At 43.4% G+C, this 20,833-nt stretch overlaps 1 protein-coding gene across 7 annotated transcripts in view; it reads left to right on the top strand.

Annotated features, from left to right (window-relative positions):
• Positions 1 to 20,833, top strand: part of GFOD2 (Gfo/Idh/MocA-like oxidoreductase domain containing 2) — a 37,514-nt gene that overhangs the window by 1,080 nt on the left and 15,601 nt on the right. The window lies entirely within an intron of this gene.

Raw genomic sequence — 20,833 nt, 5'->3', positions numbered from 1 at the left:
ACCTTTGTAAGCTATGGGGCACAGAGGTCTCAGAAGGAAGAGCCCCGAGTCTGATCTTCAGGTGAACGGAACAACTGTTTAAATTAGAAAAGACACTTAATGCATTATTGTGATGTGGAGAGATATGGAGAAGATGGTAGTCAGGAAATCTAGATACATTCTTATTTATTTATTTCTGGCTGCCGTTGGGTCTTCGTTGCTGGGCATGGGCTTTCTCTAGTTGCAGAGAGCAGGGGCTCCTCTTCGTTGTGGTAGGCGGGCTTCTCATTGCGGTGGCTTCTCTTGTTGTGGAGCACGGGCTCTAGGCGCGCGGGCTTCAATAGTTGTGGCACGTGGGCTCAGTAGTTGTGGCTCATGGGCTCTAGAGCGCAGGCTCAGTAGTTGTGGCGCACGGGCTCAGTTGCTCCGCGGCATGTGGGATCTTCCGGGACCAGGGATCAAACCCTTGTCCCCTGCATTGGCAGGCGGATTCTCAACCACTGCGCCACCAGGGAAGCCCCTAGATACATTCTTGATAAGGAAACTCATTTCCTTCTGAAAAGCTACACCAGGGAACAAGAGTTTTAAGGCCATCCATTTTACAGAAAATGTGAAAAAGTTATTGCTTTTGGACTAGGAGTTTAGAGAATTTATCTGTACCAAGAGCTGAAAATTTTCAGCAGACAGTACTATTGGTAGACACCCACCCCACCCCCACCATTTTACAGCTAAAGATTCTATTGTGAGAGACTTTCTCTTACCACCTGGTTGTTCTGTACCTTTCCTATGGAATGATTGGTCTGGATCTGATCTGTTATTTTTATTTGTTGGGAAAATGCAAATATGTGATTTCTATAGTAATACTAGAACCCGTTCGTAGTAGGATTAGCAATGAAAAAATAAGTACTCCCCCAAAAGACATAAATGTTTGTAATATGGGGAAAAGGAGTTTGTGATTTTTAAAAGATGGTCCCTGATTCTAATCATCGAAGTCAGTTTGTTGCTAGCTTGATAAAACTAATTATCACTGTGTATTTGACTTTGCTGCAGGGTTGTTGTTTTTTTTACCCCTCAGAGTGATAAGAGAAGATGCATTGAAAGTATGATGATGTTAATAGGTAAAATTAGTTTAAGGAAGAAAGCTTTGTTCTTCCTGTGTCCATAACTATGGCAATTGCGGCTTTGCATTTTATTGACTTTTCTTCCATCTCTGGAAATATTTGTATAAATACCTCAAGAAATAATGGGGTATTATCAGAAGGATACGTAATCTGTGGGGGAACGTTGGCACTGTTAACCAAATCCTGTCAGAAAAGCTTTATGAAAATTATTGTATTCTGTGTAGAAACCCTCATTACTTTAGCATTGGCCCAGATAGAAGACAGACAAGTAGGCCAAAATCAAAGTAGATGGAAGGGAGCAATTACCATCTGTGGCACTGGATAGGGGGTGGGAGGGTACTTTGAATGTCAGTGCAAATACTTCCTTGAATGAGCATTTGGAGAAAATAGTGCTTAAATGTGGTGAGTGTGCCCCATGGATTTGTGTGCATTATTTTTGCCCCTCTAATCAGAAAGACACTTGTTTTCAGAGGAGAAAGATGCGCACACTCTCAAAGTGTTTCTTCATTGCTATGGCAATGAGACCTTTGACAAATAATTACCTAACATCCATTCCATTTTCTGGGACAGCTGAGCGCAGTTATCAAACCTGGCCTGTAGTAAAGTAATCAACAGTATTTAACAGGCCAACTTACCAGATAAACCAGTAATGCTAGCAGGATTTACTTTCACTGAACTGCTTTTCTAGTTATACAATAAGAGGAGAAATAAAATGGGCACACAGCGTGATCTCATGTAGGAAGTTGTAATACAGAGTTGGTGTTCGGAAAACACAGGAATCAGCGACCACTCACTCAGAAGCAGAAGAGCTCTTCTGATGCCTAACAAGTCACTTGTGTGTTTTTATAATAGGAGGTCCAATTCTAGGATAAATCCACTATTAGAATTGGACAGTGTCTAGAAAAAAATTGGTTGTTTTGCTATATTTGAGAATTCGTTTACAGTATAGTAATAGGACATTATTTTTCTTACATACAAATAAAAGCAGCTTTGTATTAGTAAACTTCAGGACAGCCTAAAAGTCCAAATTACTTGAAAATTTAGATGTCAGGTGTTTTTAAGAGTGGGGAATGAAAGATAGCTGAAATAAGTTTGGGCTCATGAAAGTCAGAATGATAAAAGATGCTGAGAAAAACATGAACACAGTAAGACTCCCCAGCACACTAACATTCACTTATGAATTAGCCATTAGGTCAGGAATGAGCTCATTAAAGTACCATGTCTTTAAACCCAGACAAAGGAAATGAGAAATGGAGTAAATATTTCTTTTTCGTGATGATGGGAATGAACACTTAGAAAATAGGATTAAACATTAAGAAGGAAGAGGTGAATGTTCCTGCATTACTTAAATACACTCAAACCCTACCCTTAACACGTGTTCTTTAGTTCCTGCTCTTAGAAGGGGAATTGCAAGTAGTGCCTTTGTCCTAAGTACTGTCGGTTTTCAAGGTTGCCAGTGACAAAATGCCACACTCTTTGGGACCCAGGATTGCCAGGAATTGCTGTGGGGATACCTCAGTCTCCCCACCACCTCTCTGAGCCATTCCCAGAAGCTGCTTCTGTAATGGTTCCTATCTGTCTTCTACTATGAAAGATTAGGAACGAAGGCTTTGAGGAATGGGAACTAAGTACTGAGCACAGTCTTCCTTTCTGGCCTGGGATAACTCTGCTCCTCTCAAACTGTCAGCTCTCAATTTCTCATGAGAATAGATAATCCCAAAATACAACCGGAAACGCTTCTACTTGGCTTTGAGATTTATCATATCACTTTACAACCTCAAAATCTTTATTATTTACTTTCACGATTGTATTTTGCTTAGAATGATAACGTTAGGCAAATCATGTAATTTCTGGGCCATAATTTCTTAACCTGTATAATGGTTATAACAGAAAATTGGAAAATGACATAGGTGCCTAACACTAGAGAAAGGAAAAGCTGGTTCATGTAGTCAGTAAAATACCACATAACCCTTAAAAACTGTGACGACATGAAAAATGCATGTCAAAATAGTAAGTGAAAAAAAATCAGAATACAAAGTTGTGAATACAGTTGGATTACAAGTACATCAAACAGATGTAAAAACAGCAAAAAGGAACATAAAAAGAACACATAGTAATTTTCTGTAATGAGTAAATATTAAAACAAACAAACCAACAAACCCCTCCTGAAAGTTTCTTGCTTGTGTAAAGAATGATACTGAACTTGTTTTCTCTCTGCGAGCCTTCACCCCTTCTTGCTCTCTGACTGTATTAAAAGTGGTGGAGGGAGAACGGTGGCAGGGACGGGGCAGCACTGATGTTTCCTAATTAACTCAGGTGTCATGAACCAAACAGTAGTGCCGTTACCTAGGATAATGAATTTACATGTACGTATTTGAGAGGTGACTGTACAGATCTTATGCTGCTTTCTAAGACTGCTATTTCTTTTGGTGCTCGTTGATGAATAGTTTTGACTCTTAGGGTCTCTTTTGGTGCTTGTTGATGGATGGTTTTGTATTATAGCATCTCAAAGCACATTTTAGGATGTTCCACGTGGTTAATGGTTTCTGTAGCTTGGTGATGGTTCCTGCTAGGAAATGGTTATCATCTCAGAGGGCCCTCTCTGGGGGTGGCTCTGGGAGCCTGTGAGATGTGTATTTGTCATCCAGGCATCCTCTCATTGTCAGGGAAATGGGGGATGGTAGAGAGATCAGCTGTACTTCCTGTTACTTTTCAGCCTTTTGCACTCATATTCCTGTGCCAGGTGCTAAGGGGACATAGCTTGCTTTTTGAAGCAATGGGGGAAATGATTGAACATAGTATTTCTTATCTGATCTTATTTTCGAAGCTAAATCATTGTGCTTAAACGGCTGTTTTGGTTCCCCAGACCGAAGGCTTGCTCCTGATCGTAGTAGTTATTCTTTTAAAATTTTTGTCTTTGTTTCTCCTTCCTTCACTGCTTAATATTCCTGATATGCTAAGATTGTTGTCCAAAGAACATTTAAATGCCTTCAAGTAATTTCCAAATTATTATAGGAGTGTTACCAAATACCTTGAAGTGTTAAGTTTCAGGGAGCTGTTATCTCCTTAATACAGTCTTGGTCCTGAAAGAGCTTAGAGTCTCAATAGCGAGGTAAGACATTGAGCATCATTTAAACAATACTCAGAAAATTCTAAAATACTAAAATGAATGGCTATTTTCAGGTGGGCATATCCCATATACACCCTGTATTTTATAACCGGCCTCCTTCATTACACATTAACCAAAAGGAAAACAGGAAAAAGGGGGTGTTATGGCAAAGACTGTCCTGAGATTAGATTATTTTACATCTCAGGTTTAACACAGCTGAGCATGATCATGGCCTAGTTGGTAAGCAGTTTTCCGCATACAAGTCGAGATGTTTGTGAAGGGCACCAGGCATGTCCAGTCACTGGAGAACTACTCAACCTTCCTGGTGACCAGAGGCCATATAACAGAGTTAGAGAACACCGGTCAGGGTTGTTGTGTTCTGGGGTGCCCTAAGAACATCCTACATCCAAAATCTGAAGGAAGGCAGACAGGTAATTCTCTAAAGGGTCTCTTGCTGCCATAGAAATAGCCATTTTCACAGTGACAGGATGCTTGTATCCATATAGAGTGTGGAAAACACAAAGGAAACCTTAGTAAATTAGGTTTGCACATTGAAAAATGTTTTATTATTATAATTAAAAACTCATCCTTTTCTTGGGATTACAGGTAAAACCAAAGTATGTAATATACCTCACTCTAGGGTTGGCTACTTCACATGCATCACAGCCAAGTGTGCTTTACCTCAGCAAAGGCAGAGTCTTTGTCACATGCCTGCCACTCATTGTGTTCCTCTGTCAAATTATTCCTTGGTATTCAACAGTGGGTGTAGCAAGAAATGGAAACTAAGCTCCAGGAACCTGACCTGTCTGGATCACTGCTCTGTGCCCCACCTTCTGGCATAATGCCTGACTCATTGTTGCCCTTACAAATATTAGGGAACGAATGAGGAAAGAACTCTGGTGACTGGATATTGTACCATTAAGTGGAGTGAGGGAGCACAGGAGAAGGAGAGGAAAGATGATTTTGGGTTGGGAGAAGCTGGTAGGTCTCTCGGGTGGAATTTCCAGTAGACACTTAGAAGTATAGAGCCAGTTAAGAACGTTTGCGTGGAGGTCAGAGTGAAGTTGAAGGATTAGATAAAATTGCTCTGTGAGAGAGTAGGGCTGAGGATGGAATTTTCAGGTTGATGTCAGTCTAGAACTCATTGTTAAGGCAATCTTTGAAAAAATAATCTTGCTACTGCCAGACTTTCAAAAGCAATAAGGAATTAATACAGCTGGTAGATAAGTACTTTTTCTTACTGTAATCATCAGCTGAAACTAACTTTCAGATCTAATAATTATCCAGATACCTCTGTGGGTGTTAAATTTACTTCTCCTTTATGACCCAATTTAGCTGACCCTTTTGTACATTGTGTAGTTACACCTCATTAGGCAGGTCATTAGGCCTTTCATTAGTGTCCCTCCTAGGACACTGTGTGGAGGGTAGTGCAGAGATGAGGAACTGGCATCTTTGGCTAGGGCTGGGTATGCTCTCCTGCTCTCTGGTGGCTGCCTAACAGTTTACCTCCGTGTCAGCTTGTAGAAATGGGGGAATAGCATTTCTTTCCTTGGTCCTGTTTGTGTTTTTGCTGTCAGTGAGAAGGCAGCGATCTCTGTGTCATTGAGTCAGTGTAAGACACTTAAAATAAACAAATCATAGAAAAACTAAACCTTGCCACAGAGCCTTTGGATCGTTGAAACCCAGGGACCAAAGTATTTGTCATAACTCATGCGTAAAACTCAATGCCTGTTTGTTTTGTTTGGCTTTTATTTTTCAATGGAAACATACATGTAGGTAAAGAAACACTTTCACATTTATCTGAAAGCAGTCCTTCAGAAAGCAGTGTTACCCTTTCAGACTATAAGTACAAGCTGGTTCATGGGGAGCTCTAACTGAACTGCAGGTAGTCCCTCTGCTGTGAACATGCAGTTCAGAACTCAAGCTGCATACTTCCCCTGGTTCCTGCTCAGGCTCGGGTGATGAGGTGTGGTTGTCTTCCCTCTTGGGTCCAGCACTGCTATCCACCCAGTGGCAGCCTGTCTACCACAGTGTCTCGATTCCAGGTGTTGGGAGACCCAAAGGAGGGCTGGGGGACAGTTGGACATACCTTTCTAATTAGTTCTTGGTACATGACTGATGGTGAAGGCCACATGGAAGGCTACTTATTTCCCTACCAGTTTCCTGGGTTTTGCAAAAGGAGGATTGAGCTTAAAATTGACCTTTACGTTTTAATTTTATCTCCTTTACCATGCTCAAGAATTATGCTCTTATGTTATAGATCCCTTTGCAACTGGATGTTACGTCATGGCACCCCCCTCCTATGGTAATGTTCCACGTATCAGTTCTGGAGCATCATTCAGAGAAGCTTATATTCAGGGAATTCGCTGGTGGTCCAGTGGTTAGGACTCGGCGCTTTCACTGCCGGGGCTTGGGTTCAATCCCTGGGCAGGGAACTAAGATCCTGCAAGCCCTGTGGTGTGGCCAAAAAAAAAAAACAACAAAGAAGCTTATATTCTTAAAGATTTTAGAACATATTTTATTTACAGTAGGAAGGAGGGACTTCCCTGGTGGCACAGTGGATAAGAATTTGCCTGCCAATGCAGGGGACACGGGTTCGATTCCTGGTCTGGGAAGATCCCACATTCCGTGGAGCAACTAAGCCTGCGTGCCACAACTACTGAGCCCGTGTGCTGCAACTACTGAGGCCAGTGCTTCTAGAGCCCGTGCTCCTCAACAAGAGAAGCCACTGCAAGGAGAAGCCTGAGCACCGCAACAAAGAGTAGCCCCAGCTCGCCACAACTAGAGAAAGCCGGCACGTAGCAACAAAGACCCAACACAGCCAAAAATAAATAGAATTAAATCTTAAAAAAAAAATAAAATAGGAAGGAAAAGAAGAACTTGAGCAGGAAAAACTGTTGCCTTCTAGTCAGTGCAGCTACCACAAAGGCTTTGACCTGACTTCTTGATTCATCTGTTCTCGTACTTATTCATTCATATGCTCATTCCTCAATCATTACGCAGCAGCACCTACTCAGCTTCAGACACTGCTCTGTCCTGGTGACAGCAAAGTGTGAGATGGGCAACGTCTTGACATCATGACAGATCCCAGTGAAGTGTGACGGGCACTGTGAAAGCCAAAGCTCAGGCACAGCTTTTCTGAAGAAGTGGTATTTAACTGGAGCCCTAACAGATCTGAGAAGGAGTTATCCTGAGGAAATAAGAAAAAGAAAAGATTCTTTCAGGCAGAGCAAACAGTTTGGACCAGAATCTCAGAGCAGGACTGAAAGAGTTAGATTTGGTAGTTGCTAGCATGCTGAGTGCAGTGTAAAGGAGAAAGTGGTAAGGTGGAGAGATGGGAAAAGGCCCAACCCACAATGGGGAGAGCCCGTGAAGGAATTTGGGCTTTATCTTAGGGTCACTTAGAGGCTGGGGAAGAAAATGGTCAGGTCCATTTCCATCGAGACTCACTCGATGTCTGTTCAGGGAACCAGAGCAGTGGATGAATTCAAGGGGCATTAAGATGTCCAATTGATGGGTTGTAGGGATGGACTGGCTGTGGGGGCAGGAAGGCTTCACTGCAGCCAGAGTGGTTCCTTAGGAACCGGTTAGGTTTGAATCACTATCACTTGTTGGAGTCCACTATCACTTGCTTTCCCTTCAGGATTGTCTGTTGGCATTTGACTGAACATAGCCCCTAAGTGCTGGATCACTGTGGTCCTGCAAGCCTCGATTGATTATTTATTTACTTACTTATTTATTTATGTATTTATTTATGGCTGCATTGGGTCTTTGTTGCTGCACACGGGCTTTCTCTAGTTGCGGCAAATGGGGGCTACTCTTCGTTGCGGTGCGCGGGCTTCTCATTGTGGTGGCTTCTCTTGTTTCGGAGCATGGGCTCTAGGCGTGCGGGCTTCGGTAGTTGTGGCTCACGGACTTAGTTGCTCCACGGCATGTGGGATCTTCCCGGACCGGGGCACGAACCCGTGTCCCCTGCATCGGCAGGCGGACTCTCAACCACTGCGCCACCAGGGAAGCCCGACAGGTGGATTCTTAACCACTGCGCGCCACCGGGGAAGTCCCAAGGCTTGATTTACAGTGTGCTTCTCTGTTAGAGAGAGGAAACTTGACTACAAGGGGTCTGAGCTAACTGATAAGCTTGAGTCATGTCATGTAGAGGAGTGGTGGTAGTTGGAGAGACAGTTCTGGGTGAGGGCCCCTCTTGACAGGTCAAGTTGTAGCTTAAGACTGAGAGCATCAGCTCATTTTCCTAATCCCAATTGGCAGACAGAGCTATTCTGTTATATGATGCTTTCTTTCCTAAACCATTAAACCAGATTCTGCCCCAGACTATTTAATTAACAATGTAAGTACTCTCTTTATTACATTTGTGAACATATCCCAAGATCATACAGAATTATATACAGTTTTGATGAGTTCAGTATATATGTTTTTGTTTATTGATTAACTACGCAGAAGCAAGGTCTGATATCTTTCATTTTTTTCAGCAAATATTTACTGAGCACCCACTACATATCAGGCCTTGTTCTAGGAACTTGGGGGTACAGCAGTGAACAAAACTGACAAAAAATTCCCTTTCCTCAAGGAGCATGCTTTCTAGCAGGGGTGGTAGGATGAGACCAGCAATGGGAAGATAAACCTGTTTCTGATAAGACAGCATTTGAGTAGAGACCTGAAGGAAGTGAGGGAATGAGTAAGCCAAATTGATATCATCTGTACAGTAGAGGGAACAGCCAGCGCAAAGGCCCTGAGACAGAGACATACCTGGTATGTTTGAGATACATACAGCAGTGAACCACTGTGGCTGGAGCAGAGTGAGCAAGGGGAAGAGAAATTGGGTATAAGGTCAGAAAGAGGACAGGGTGCAGACAGATCACATAGGGCCTTTTGTAGGTCAGGGGAAGAACCTTGGCTTTTATTATAAGAGAGATGGGAAGCTTGTGGCGCCTTCGGGCAGGGGAGTGGCTTGATCTGACTTACATTTTAATTGCGTCACTCACAGTGCTTTGTTGACAATAGATTGGGGAGCATGGGAAGGGGCAGGGTAGAATCTGGGAGACCAGGTGGGCTGTCATAGTAACACTGGAGAGAGGTGATAGTGACTTGAACTAAGGTGGTGGCAATAGAGTAGTAGGAAGTGCTTGGATACAGGATGCATTTTGAAGGTAGAGAGCCAGCAAAACTTGTTTTTATGGATCAGGTGAGAAGTGTGAGAGAAGAAGGATCAAAGACTACTCCAAGGTTTTGATTTGAACAGTTGGAAAATTTGTGTTATCAGTTCCTGAGATGAAGCCATTGTGGGAAGAGAGAGTTTGGTGGGGAGAAACATCAGGAGTTTAGTTCTGGACACGAAGTCGAAATGTACATCAGATGGGCGGTTGTTTATACTAGCCTGGAGCTCAAGGAAGAGGACCTGGCTGATAACTTTCGGAGTTGTCAGAGAATAGATAGTATTTAAAGCCATGAGACTGAATAGGATCATCAGTCATGAGCCAGGGGCAATGGTTACCACAGTCGTTATCAGGAGAAACTAGCAGAGAAATGGCCAGAGAGGTAGGACGAAACACAGCTAATGTCACAATCTGTTTTAAAAATAAATTGGGGGACTTCCCTAGTGTCTTAGTGGTTCAGAATCCGCCTACCAATGCAGGAGACATGGGTTCGAGCCCTGGTCTGGGAAGATCCCACATGCCGCGGAGCAGCTAAGCCCGTGTGCCACAACTACTGAGCCTGCGCTCTAGAGCCCACGAACCACAACTACTGAGCCTGCGTGCCGCAACTACTGAAGCCCGCGTGCCTAGAGCCCGTGCTCCGCAACAAGAGAAGCCACCACAATGAGAAGCCCATGCGCTGCAACCAAGAGTAACCCCTGCTCACTACAACTAGAGAAAGCCCGTGCGTAGCAACAAAGACCCAACGCAGCCAAAAATAAAAATAAATAAATTAAAAAAAAATAGTTTGGGGAATTCCCTGGCTGTCCAGTGGTTAGGACTCTGTGCTTTCAACACAGAGGGCACGGGTTCAATCCCTGGTTGGAGAACTAAGATCCTGCAAGCGACATGGCACGATAAATAAATAAATAAATACATAAATAGGAAGGGAAGGGAAGGGAAGGGAAGGAAAGGAAGGAAGAAAGATAGGAAGATTGATTGAGGGCCCAACTCAATAACTAGGGTCCTGGCCTCATCACTGGCCACAATGCTTTATTTTAGCGTATTTTATATTAAGATACAATTACTGAAAAAATTCATGCTCAGAAAAATCTAATTCCCAAACAAGCCCCTTGGTACTGGCCCCTTGGAATGTGTCTGAGGGGCCAGAGGCCTGCGGCAAAGTCTGAGGAGGGATGCCCTAAGGGTGCACAGCTCTCAAAGCCTGCTGCTGCTGGGGAGTTCCAGCTGTGGGCTGGTTATGGGGTGTGGGGGGGGGTGGGAGCTGAGCTAGCCACCCTTGTGGTGTGCTAACCTTATTGCCCAACCTGTACAGCTACAACCACAAACTGTTACACATTATTTCTCACTTATAGCCATCATTAACTTCACCTGCCTACGGCGATACCGGAGAAGAACTCCTTTCTGAACCCTCACTTCCTTAGTATGAGTTGTTCGTGAGTGGTGAGGACTTGCCTAACACCCACAGCTCAGCAGCTCATCCAGTGTGATGTTGGCTAGGGAAAAGTGCCCTCTTCAGATCCTCAGCAAGTGCCGAGACTTAGTAGATCATTGGCCTTAGCTTGGCTTCAGCCATTTTCTCCATACAGTCATCCCTCAGTACCTCTGTGTGTGTGTGTGTGTGTGTGCGCGCGCACGGGTGGGGGTGTGGGTGTGGTTCCAGGACCCCTATGGATACCTAATACGCGCATGCTCAAGCCCCTTATATAAAATGGCATATAACATACATCCTCTCATATGCTTTATATCATCTCTAGATTACTTAAAATACCTAATACAATGTAAATGCTATGTAAATAGTTGTTAATACAATGTAAAACTATGTAAATAGTCACTGGTGTGCAGCAAATTCTAGTTTTATGTTTTGGAACATTTTGGTATTTTCTTTTTTTTTTTTAATAGATCAATGGTTGGTTGAATCTGAGGATGCTTAGATACAGAGGGCCAACTGTATTGGTACCAAAAGTATTCTTACACGGTTTTTGTTTTGTTTTAAAGGAAAGAGACTTTTAATTCACACATGTCCATTTAATTTGATTATAGATGAAATCCACAGGGTGCAAGTAGGTTGTTCTATACCCTTAGACACCACTTATGGTGGTTAAAAATTGAGGTATAATTTACATACAATTAAATGAACAGATGCCAAGTATTCAGTTTGATGAGTTGTGACAAATATATCCCCATGTAACCACAATGCAACACAAGATATAGAGTATTTCCACCATCATTTGTTTCCTGGTGCCCCTTTCTGGTCGGTTCCACACCTCTCTCCTCCACACCCCAACCTGCCAACCACCACGCTACCACTTCTGACTACTGTCATTAATAAGTAAGGTTTGCCTGTTCCTGTACCTCAAATAAATGGAATCCTACAGTATGGGGGGTTTTTTGGTGTATGTGCCTAACATCTTTCACTCAACATAATATTTTTAAGATTCACACATGTTGTTGCATATATTAGTAGTTCATTCATTTTTACTGCTTTTCTGTATTCCATTGTATGCCTATACCATAATTTGTTTATCTAATCTCATTCATAAACATTTGGGTTTATTACCAATGTGGGGCTAAGATGAATTAGGACTGCTGAGAACGTTTTTTGTGGACGTATGTTTTCATTTTCTTGGATAAATATCTACGAGTGGAGTTGCTGTGTCATTGAGTTGATATATGTTTAACTTTAGAAGAAAACGTCAGTTTTCCAAAGAGACTGTACTATTTTACACTGCCACCAACAATGTATGAGAGTTGTATTTGCTCCATATCCTCTCCAAACTTTGGGATTGTCAGTTTTTTTTTTCTTTGCCATTCTAGCAAGTATTTTGAGTATCTCAGCAGTGGTTTTAGTTTGCATATGCCTGATAACTAATGATACGGAGTACCTTTTCATGTGCTTATTGACTTTTCCTGTATCTTTTGTGTGAAGCAATCAAAGTCCTTTGACATTTAAAAAAAATCAAGTTGTTCATTTTTTCATCATTGATTTGTAGGATTTCTTCTGCATACAAGTCCTTTGTTACGTATGTGTTTGGCAAATATTTTTTGCTAATTTGTGGCTTACCTCTTTATTTTTTTAGTGGAGTCTTTTAATGAGCAGAAATTCTTTAAATTTTTGAAATCCAGTTTATCAATGGGTTAATCCTTTTTGTGTCCTGTCCAAGAAATCTTTACCTATTCCATGGCCTTGAAAATGTTCTCTGATACGTTTTTCTAGAAGCTTTATGGTTCTGGCTTTTACATTTAGGTCTTTGATTCATTTTGGATTGATTTTGTGTACACAGTGAGAAATGAAGGGTCAGGTTTTTTGTTTGCCATATGGAAATCTAATTGTTCCAACACCATTTTTAAAAAATTAATTAATTTATTTATTTTTGGCTGTGTTGAGTCTTCATTGCTGCGCGTGGGCTTTATTTAGTTGCGGTGAGCGGGGGCTACTCTTTGTTGGTGGTGCGCAGGCTTCTCATTGCAGTGGTGTCTCTTGTTGCGGAGCACGGACTCTAGGCGCATAGGCTTCAGTAGTTGTGGCTCGCAGGCTCCAGAGCGCAGGCTCAGTAGTTGTGGCTCACAGGCTTAGTTGCTTCGCGGCATGTGGGATCTTTCCTGACCAGGGCTCGAACCCATGTCCCCTGCATTGGCAGACGGATTATTAACCACTGCGCCACCAGGGAAGCCCACAACACCATTTTTTTTTTTTTTGTGGTACGCGGGCCTCTCACTGTTGTGGCCTCTCCCGTTGCGGAGCACAGGCTCCGGACGCGCAGGCTCAGCGGCCATGGCTCACGGGCCCAGCCGCTCCGCGGCATGTGGGATCTTCCCGGACCGGGGCACGAACCCGTGTCCCCTGCATCGGCAGGCGGACTCTCAACCACTGCGCCACCAGGGAAGCCCAACAACACCATTTTTTAAAAAGAGTTTTCTTTCCCCATTGAATTGATTTAATACTTTGGCTGAAAATCAGTTGACTGCATTTGTGTGGCTTGTAGGGTAAATATACTATTACAAGGCAATAAGTTGGTCTGTAGAAATCCCTAATGACTTTTGAAGCCTGGCAGTGAAAAATAGAAAGCATAATTTGTAACTTAAAAATATATGTTACAAGGCAAAGTATTATAGATTTTTTAATAGCTTGGATGGAACTACCCCGGCTCCATCCATCTGTAAGCTTCTGAATAGCTTGATGATTCTAATAGCATCAGGAAGACAAAATTCCAGAACAAGTAATGACATTGAAAAAAAACCCTGAGGGCTTCCCTGGTGGCGCAGTAGTTAAGAATCTGCCTGCCAATGCAGGGTTCAAGCCCTTGGTCCAGGAAGATCCCATGTGCCGCGGAGCAACTAAGCCCATCTACCACAACTACTGAGCCTGTGCTCTAGAGCCCGCGAGCCACAACTACTGAGCCTGCGTGCCACAGCTGCTGAAACCCACGCGCCTAGAGCCCATGCTCCGCAACAAGAGAAGCCACCGCAATTAGAGGCCTGCACACTGCAATGAAGAGTAGCCCCTGCTCGCTGCAACTAAAAAGAAAGGTCATGCACAGCAACGAAGACCCAGCGCGGCCATAAATAAATAAATAAATAAATTTATTTATTTAAAAATAAAAACCTGTCATTTGTACACCCATGTTCATAGCAGCATTGTTCACAGTAGCTAAAATGTGGAAGCTACCCAAGTGTCTACTGACAGATGAATGAATAAACAAAATGTGGTATGTGCATGCAGTGGAATATTATCCAGCCTTAAAAGGAAGGAAATTCTGACACATGCTACAACATGGGTGAGCCTTGAGGACGTTGTGCTAAGTGAAATAAGCCAATCACAAAAGCACAAGTGTAATGTGGTTACACTTATATGAGGTACCTAGGGTAGTCAGACCCATATAGACAGAAAGTAGAACGGTAGTTACCAGGGGCTGGGGGGAGGGGGAATGGAGAGTTATCGTTTAATGGATATAGAGTTTTAGTTCTGCAGGGTGAAAAGAGTTCTATGGATGGGTGGTGGTGAGTGTGCACAATAATGTGAATGTACTGAATGCCACTGAACTGTACATTTTTAAATGGTTAAGATGGTAAATTTGATGTTATGTGTATTTTACCACAATTAAAATTTTTGAAAACCTAACGATACAAGTACAGAATATTAGGACATGTGCAAAGTCCTACCATGTGTCAGGATAACATGGCTGTCTAAATTCTAAAATGAATGGAAGCAACAGGAGTGTAATATACAGGGAAGAAGGCCAGAATATGCTCAGGATATGGTGTTCAGTTCTGGGGCTGCATTTCAGGGGCATATTGACAATCTAGACAATGGACAAACCAGAGCAGCCTTAGCCAGCAGGATAGAGAATGTGAGGAAGGTCTGAGGGAATTAAGGGAGTTCGGTCTGTAAAGGAGTGTATCAGTTAGATTTTGTGGTATAACAAACAACCTCAAAATTCAGTACCTTAAGACAAACATTGATTATTTCTCATGGTTCTTAGGGTGACCTGGGTGGTGGTTCTTGTCCAGGTAAGCTCAGCTAGAACTGGATAGCCTGAAATGATCTCAGTCAACTGGCAGTTGACTCACTGTCAGCTGGAGCAGAGGGAATGACTTGGTCACATGTTTCTTATGATCCATTAGGATGGCCTGGGCTCGTTCACATGGTGATGCCTCCAGAGATCCCAGGAGTTGCAACAGAGCAAGCCTTAATGCACAAGTACTTTTCAAACCTCTTGTGTCATGTTGCTAATGTCCCATTGGCCAGAGCAAGTGACATGGCTAAGTACAGAGTCACTGTGCGAAGTGATTGACTACCCAAGGCATGAAACCAAGGAAGGGAATTATTGTGGCCATCTGCAAACAACCTAAGAAACATAGAGGAAACATGAGAGTTTCATTAGGAACATCACAGGTTGTTCCACAGTGTAGAAGTAAGACCAATGGGATGGAAGTTAAATGAGGGTAGACTTCATGTCAATCTGAAGTGGAACTTTCTGGCTAAAGTGGCCCCAGAAGAACAGAAGCGGACCACCAGTAAAAGGAGGGCCTTCCCATTGGATGTGTTGGAGAAGCTCTATGACCAGCCTTTCTGACCAACTCGGACCTGTTACATCATCTCCAGGAAGCCTTTTCTGCTTGCACACCACCTGGGGCCCATGTAGTTAATGGTGCTCTTCTCTGTGCCACACACAGGTTCCTGTTGCTCTATCATACCATATAACAAATGTGTTTACCTGCCTGTCTTGTTGATGAAATGGAGTTCCTTAAGGGCATGGATGACATCTGATTCACCATCTCAGTGCCAGTATCTGCAGGAAATTGTGTTCCATCCTCAGATTGCCTCCTGGTGGTCAGATGTATGTGGCAACTCGAGCCATAGAATCTGCATTTCAGGCAGAATGAAGGGGGAGGTGGGGGGGGGAATATGCCCGACAACTGAGATTGCTGTCTTTTTAATTTATTTATTTTGGCTGTGCCAGGTCTTAGTTGCGGCACGCGGGATCTTTTTTGCGGCATGCAGGCTCTTTTTTTATTTATTTACTTTTATAAATTTATTTATTTTATTTTATTTTTGACTGCGTTGGGTCTTTGTGGCTGCGTGCGGGCTTCCTCTAGTTGTGGCGAGCGGGGGCTACTCTTTGTTGCGGTGCATGGGCTTCTTACCGTGGTGGCTTCTCTTGTTGCGGAGCACGGGCTCTAGGCATGTGGGCTTCAGTAGTTGTGGTACACGAGCTCAGTAGTTGTGGCTCATGGGCTCTAGAGCGCAGGCTCAGTAGTTGTGACGCACGGACTTAGTTGCTCTGCGGCATGTGGGATCTTCCTGGACCAGGGCTCAAACCCGTGTCCCCTGCATTGGCAGGCAGGTTCTTAACCACTGCGCCACCAGGGAAGTCCCCCAGGCTCTTTTTTTAGTTGCGGCGTGTGGGTTCTTAGTTGCAACGTGCGGGATCTAGTTCCCTGACCAGGGATCAAACCTGGACCCCCTGCATTGGAGTGTGGAGTTTTAACCACTGGACCACCAGGGAAGTCCCGCCCTATCTTAAAAGAACGTTTCCAGAAACTCTACCAAACTGTACCTTGTATTATTTGTCTTCCTAGACACACCTCTTTGCAAGGGAGGCTGGAAAATATAGGTTTTAGCTCAGCACGCTGAAACCCCCAACATTATAAACAAATTGTTGGTAGAAAAGGATTCATAGGCACCTTCTGCCCAGGGTCTGACCCCTACTTAAGCTGCCTAATGAATGAGTGACCTCTCTGAAGTTATGCACTAACGCCAGAGTTCCCAGAATCTGTGACTCTTCACCCACACAGTGAGGTAGGGTGTTCTTTTTATCATAATCCTGGCTACCTTCATGACTATACGCTGTCACTTGGAGCTCCTGGCCTTATAACCCCTGGGATAGGGCAGGGATCAGCACCCCTTTTCTGTAAAGGGCCAGATGGTAAATATTTTAGGCTTTGTGGGCCATATGGTCTATGTTGCAGCTACTTTGCTGTCGTAGCACGTAGATAAAGGAATGGGTGAAACTGTGTTCCAGTAAAACTTTTTACAAAAACGGACTTCCCTGGTGGTCCAGCAGTAAAGAATCTGCCTTACAACGCAGGGGATGCAGGTTCAATCCCTGGTCAGGGAAGTAAGATCGCACATGCTGCGGGGCAACTAAGCCCGCGCAGCACAACTACTGAGCTTGCGTGCCTCAACTAGAGCCCATGTGCTGCAAACTACAGAGCCCACGCGCTCTGGAACCCGAGTGCCACAACTACAGAGCCCACACACCCTGGAGCCTGCACGCCACAACTAGAGAGCCCACACACTGCAACTAAGACCCGATGCAGCCATAAATAAATAAATAATAAATTTTTAAAAAAACAAAAAACAGGTGTCATATTGGATTTGGCCCACCTCTGTGATGGGGAGTGGGTCTCGTCCTGTGGTTTTGCAGAAGCTGTGGCTCCATGGGCTAGACATACAGAAGGTTAGATGATATTTAGCCAGTCTGGGAAGAACAGAATCCACAAATCCCAGGTTTGGCACGTGTCTCAACCGTCAGGCCTCATGGCTTCCCTGTTTCTCTTAATGATACTACAACTTCCCAGGCTTAGAACTTCAATATCAATTTTTAGGGGGTCACATTTTTTTAAAAATATAATTTACATACCAGTAAAATTGACCATTTTTAGTGTACAGTTCTATGAGTTTTGACAAATGCATATAGTCATATAACCACCACCATAGTCAAGATATAGAACAGTTCCTTCACCATTCCCCACCCCCAAAATTCCCTTGTGGCATTTTGTAGTCTCCTCAGGCCCCTGGCCCCAATTCTTGGGAACCACTGATCTATTATTCTGCCCCTATAATTTGCCTTTTTTATTATATGATGTAAATGGAATCACGCAGTATGGAGCCTTTGGAGTCTAGCATCTTTCATCTAGCATATAATACATTTGAAATTCACCCATGTCATGGCGTGTATTAGTTCATCCATGTCGTGGCGTGTATTGGTAGTTCTTTTTTTATTGCCGAGTAGTATTCCATTACAGTAATATACTACCATTTGTTGATCCACTCACCAGTTGAAGGACATTTGTGTTGGTTCCAAGTTTTGGCAGTTACAAATAAAGCCAACATTAGACATTATAAAGTAAGCCTTCACATATGGGTTTTTGTGTGAACATAAGTTTTCATTTCTCTTGGTTAATAGCTGGAAGTGGGATTGCTAGGTTGTATGCTGTGTATATTTAACTTAAAAGACGACACACTGTTTTCCAAAGTGGCTGTACCATTTTTCATTTTCACTAACCATGAACAGCTGCTTTATATCCTCGCCAGTTTTTGATATCAGATTTTCTGAATTTCACACATTCCAATAGGTGTGTAGTTGTAATAAATAAGTTTTAATTTGCATTTCTAATTAATGCAATTGAATAATCTCATGACTTGATATGTTGAATTATAGTAATTGATTTTAGAATATTGAAACAGCCTTACATTTTCTTGGTCATCATGCATTGTCCTTTTAACACATTGCTGGATTCAGTTTGCTAATACTTTGTTGAGGATTTTGTGCCTATGTTCATGAGGGATGTTGGTCTATAGTTTGGCGCCATTTTTGGCTTTTCCCTCTCCGCTCATAATCCCAGGTCCTATTGATAGCTGTCTGCTCCACTTCATTCCCTCCATCAGACCCTCCTTATCTCTTATTTTATATCTTAACTGGTTCTCTGTGTCTAGTGTCTCCTGAACTCTATTCCACCTACATCAAATTAAAACAAAAGAAAATTCAGTACTTTGCTTTGTTTACTGTGTTAGTTAGGGTCCAGGCAGGACACAGCCCGCACATTCAGAGGGCTATTGAAAAGCCTTTAATGGAGAGATTATTTACGATGGTGAGTGCGGTAAGGGAAACCTACAAGGGATGGTGGCCCACCGAGGGACTGGCTACAGCTGATACTGTTACCACCTCAGGCACAGTGGGGGAAGGGAGGGGTACAGGACCCCAGCAAAATCTGTGGCTATGGGAGAGGGGTCCACCGTAGACACTGACCTGGGTCAAGGATCACAGCTCCTGCCAGAGCCACATACTGGTAGGGAGAGAGGCAGAGAATGAATAGTGTAACCTTTCTTCCTGTGCTCTGATCTCCTCCTGAGATTGGCTGGACCCAGATGGAAGCCAGAGGGCCTAAAGCCCACGTGATATAGTTCTTAGAGACTGACCTTCTGATTCGTGGGGGACAGAGCAGAGTAGAGAGGGGATCAGGTGGCGAAGGTGGGACAGAGCAAAAGTACCGAGCACACCCACCAATCAAAGTCCAAACTCCTTAGATTAGCACTTGTGCCACCAGCTCTGGCTCCTACTCCCTTTCTGACTTGTTGCTCCCAAAGTTAAGACTGTGTCTTTTCATCTTTTTATCCGCTACAGTCTCCCTGTTGGGGCCCTCAATGAAGGTGTGATGTATGAACAGAGCATATTGGTTTGAATGGTGGAGCTGAGGCAAGCAGTCGCCAAGCCAGGGAGCAGAATGAACTTTCCTGGCTCATACTCATCGCTAAGGATGAGAGAAGAGTTGTTCCACACGTACAAGCCTCTGTTTTTACAGAGGCTCAGAGAAGCTCAGTAACCTGCTCCAGGTTTCACAACTAGTTGTGGCAGGTGTGTTACACAAAACCAGCTGTGGAACGCTGGAAGAGTTACCTAGCCACTCTAAGCTTCTGCTTTCCTCATCTATAAGACAGGGTTGCGTGGACTTGAAGGGATATACTGTACATTACACTAAACACTGCCTGGCCTATTGCACTCACTGCATATTAGCTTAGAATATTATCTTCATAGTCCTACACAGCTTTCGAAGAGGAGATAGCTAAGGCAGTCATACATAGCTTTAAAAAAAAAAAAAAAAAGATCCATGTAGTGACTTACTATGGGCCAGGCCCTGTTTTAAATGCTCATGAATATTAACTCATTTAATCCTTAACTCCTCTATGAAGTACATACAGTTAACCCCATTTTACAGATGAGGAAACAGAGGCACAGAATGATTAAGAAACTTACCTGACGTTACCTAGTTGGTCAGTGGTGGAGCCAGGATCTGAGCCCAGGCAAGGTTGGCTGCAGATTCCATGCTTCTAACCTCTGTGCTGCCTTCCTCATAACCTATAGCCTTGTCAAACTATATATAGTCAGTCCTGTCAAGGCACTTTTCCCCCTCCATTCCTGACCAGCATATGATGATTGGAATGCATGTGAGCTAGGCAGGACTGGGTTTGTGGAGATCTTTGGAGGCACATGAAAGGTATGTACAAGGATGTTGGGGGCAAGCAATAGGACATGTTGGGGTGAGAAAGGGTAATCACTGAAATAAATGAGGAAAACCAGTTCTGTCTACTGGAGCAGGAAATACCTAGTCAAGCTTGCCTAGCTTCATGCCATCTGGCTTCCTCAGAGGCCAGCTCTTGCCCCTTTATTTATGGATGTTAATGAAGCTGCCCTTTGAGCCACTGTCAGTGAAACAGAGGTTATTAAAATCTCTTCTAATCCGTTCTGTTGTTTTAAGCCACCAGTGCAAATATACACCCAAATATAATTAGAGCATGAAGGAATGAGGTGTGAGAGAGGAAGAAGTGTGCCCTGGGCAGGAATTTAGAGAGGACACGGACATCCTTGCTTATGGTGGCTATGTCTCACTCACCTGACCCTTAGAGCTGTTGTAATGAATGACCCACAAAGTTTAAGCAGGATCTTACTGTGTAGTGCTACAAATTTTACACTCTCAAGCTCCCAGACTATCCGTGACTTGTAAGTAACCCCCCAAAAATCTGTAAATGCAGGAAGTGACCAAAAAAGCTAAAGGGAGTTCAGGACATGAAAATTATAGAAGATAGTATGTGACTGACCTGTTCTCTAACTAGAAAGGAATCCTGTAAGGGCAAGAGAATTATCAGCAAAGAGGAAAGAGAGGTGGCT

The sequence above is a fragment of the Pseudorca crassidens genome, chromosome 20 (genome assembly GCF_039906515.1).
Source record: "Pseudorca crassidens isolate mPseCra1 chromosome 20, mPseCra1.hap1, whole genome shotgun sequence".
NCBI lineage: Eukaryota > Metazoa > Chordata > Mammalia > Artiodactyla > Delphinidae > Pseudorca > Pseudorca crassidens.
Note: the sequence above shows the minus strand (reverse complement) of the source record. Positions and strands in the feature narration are given on the sequence as shown.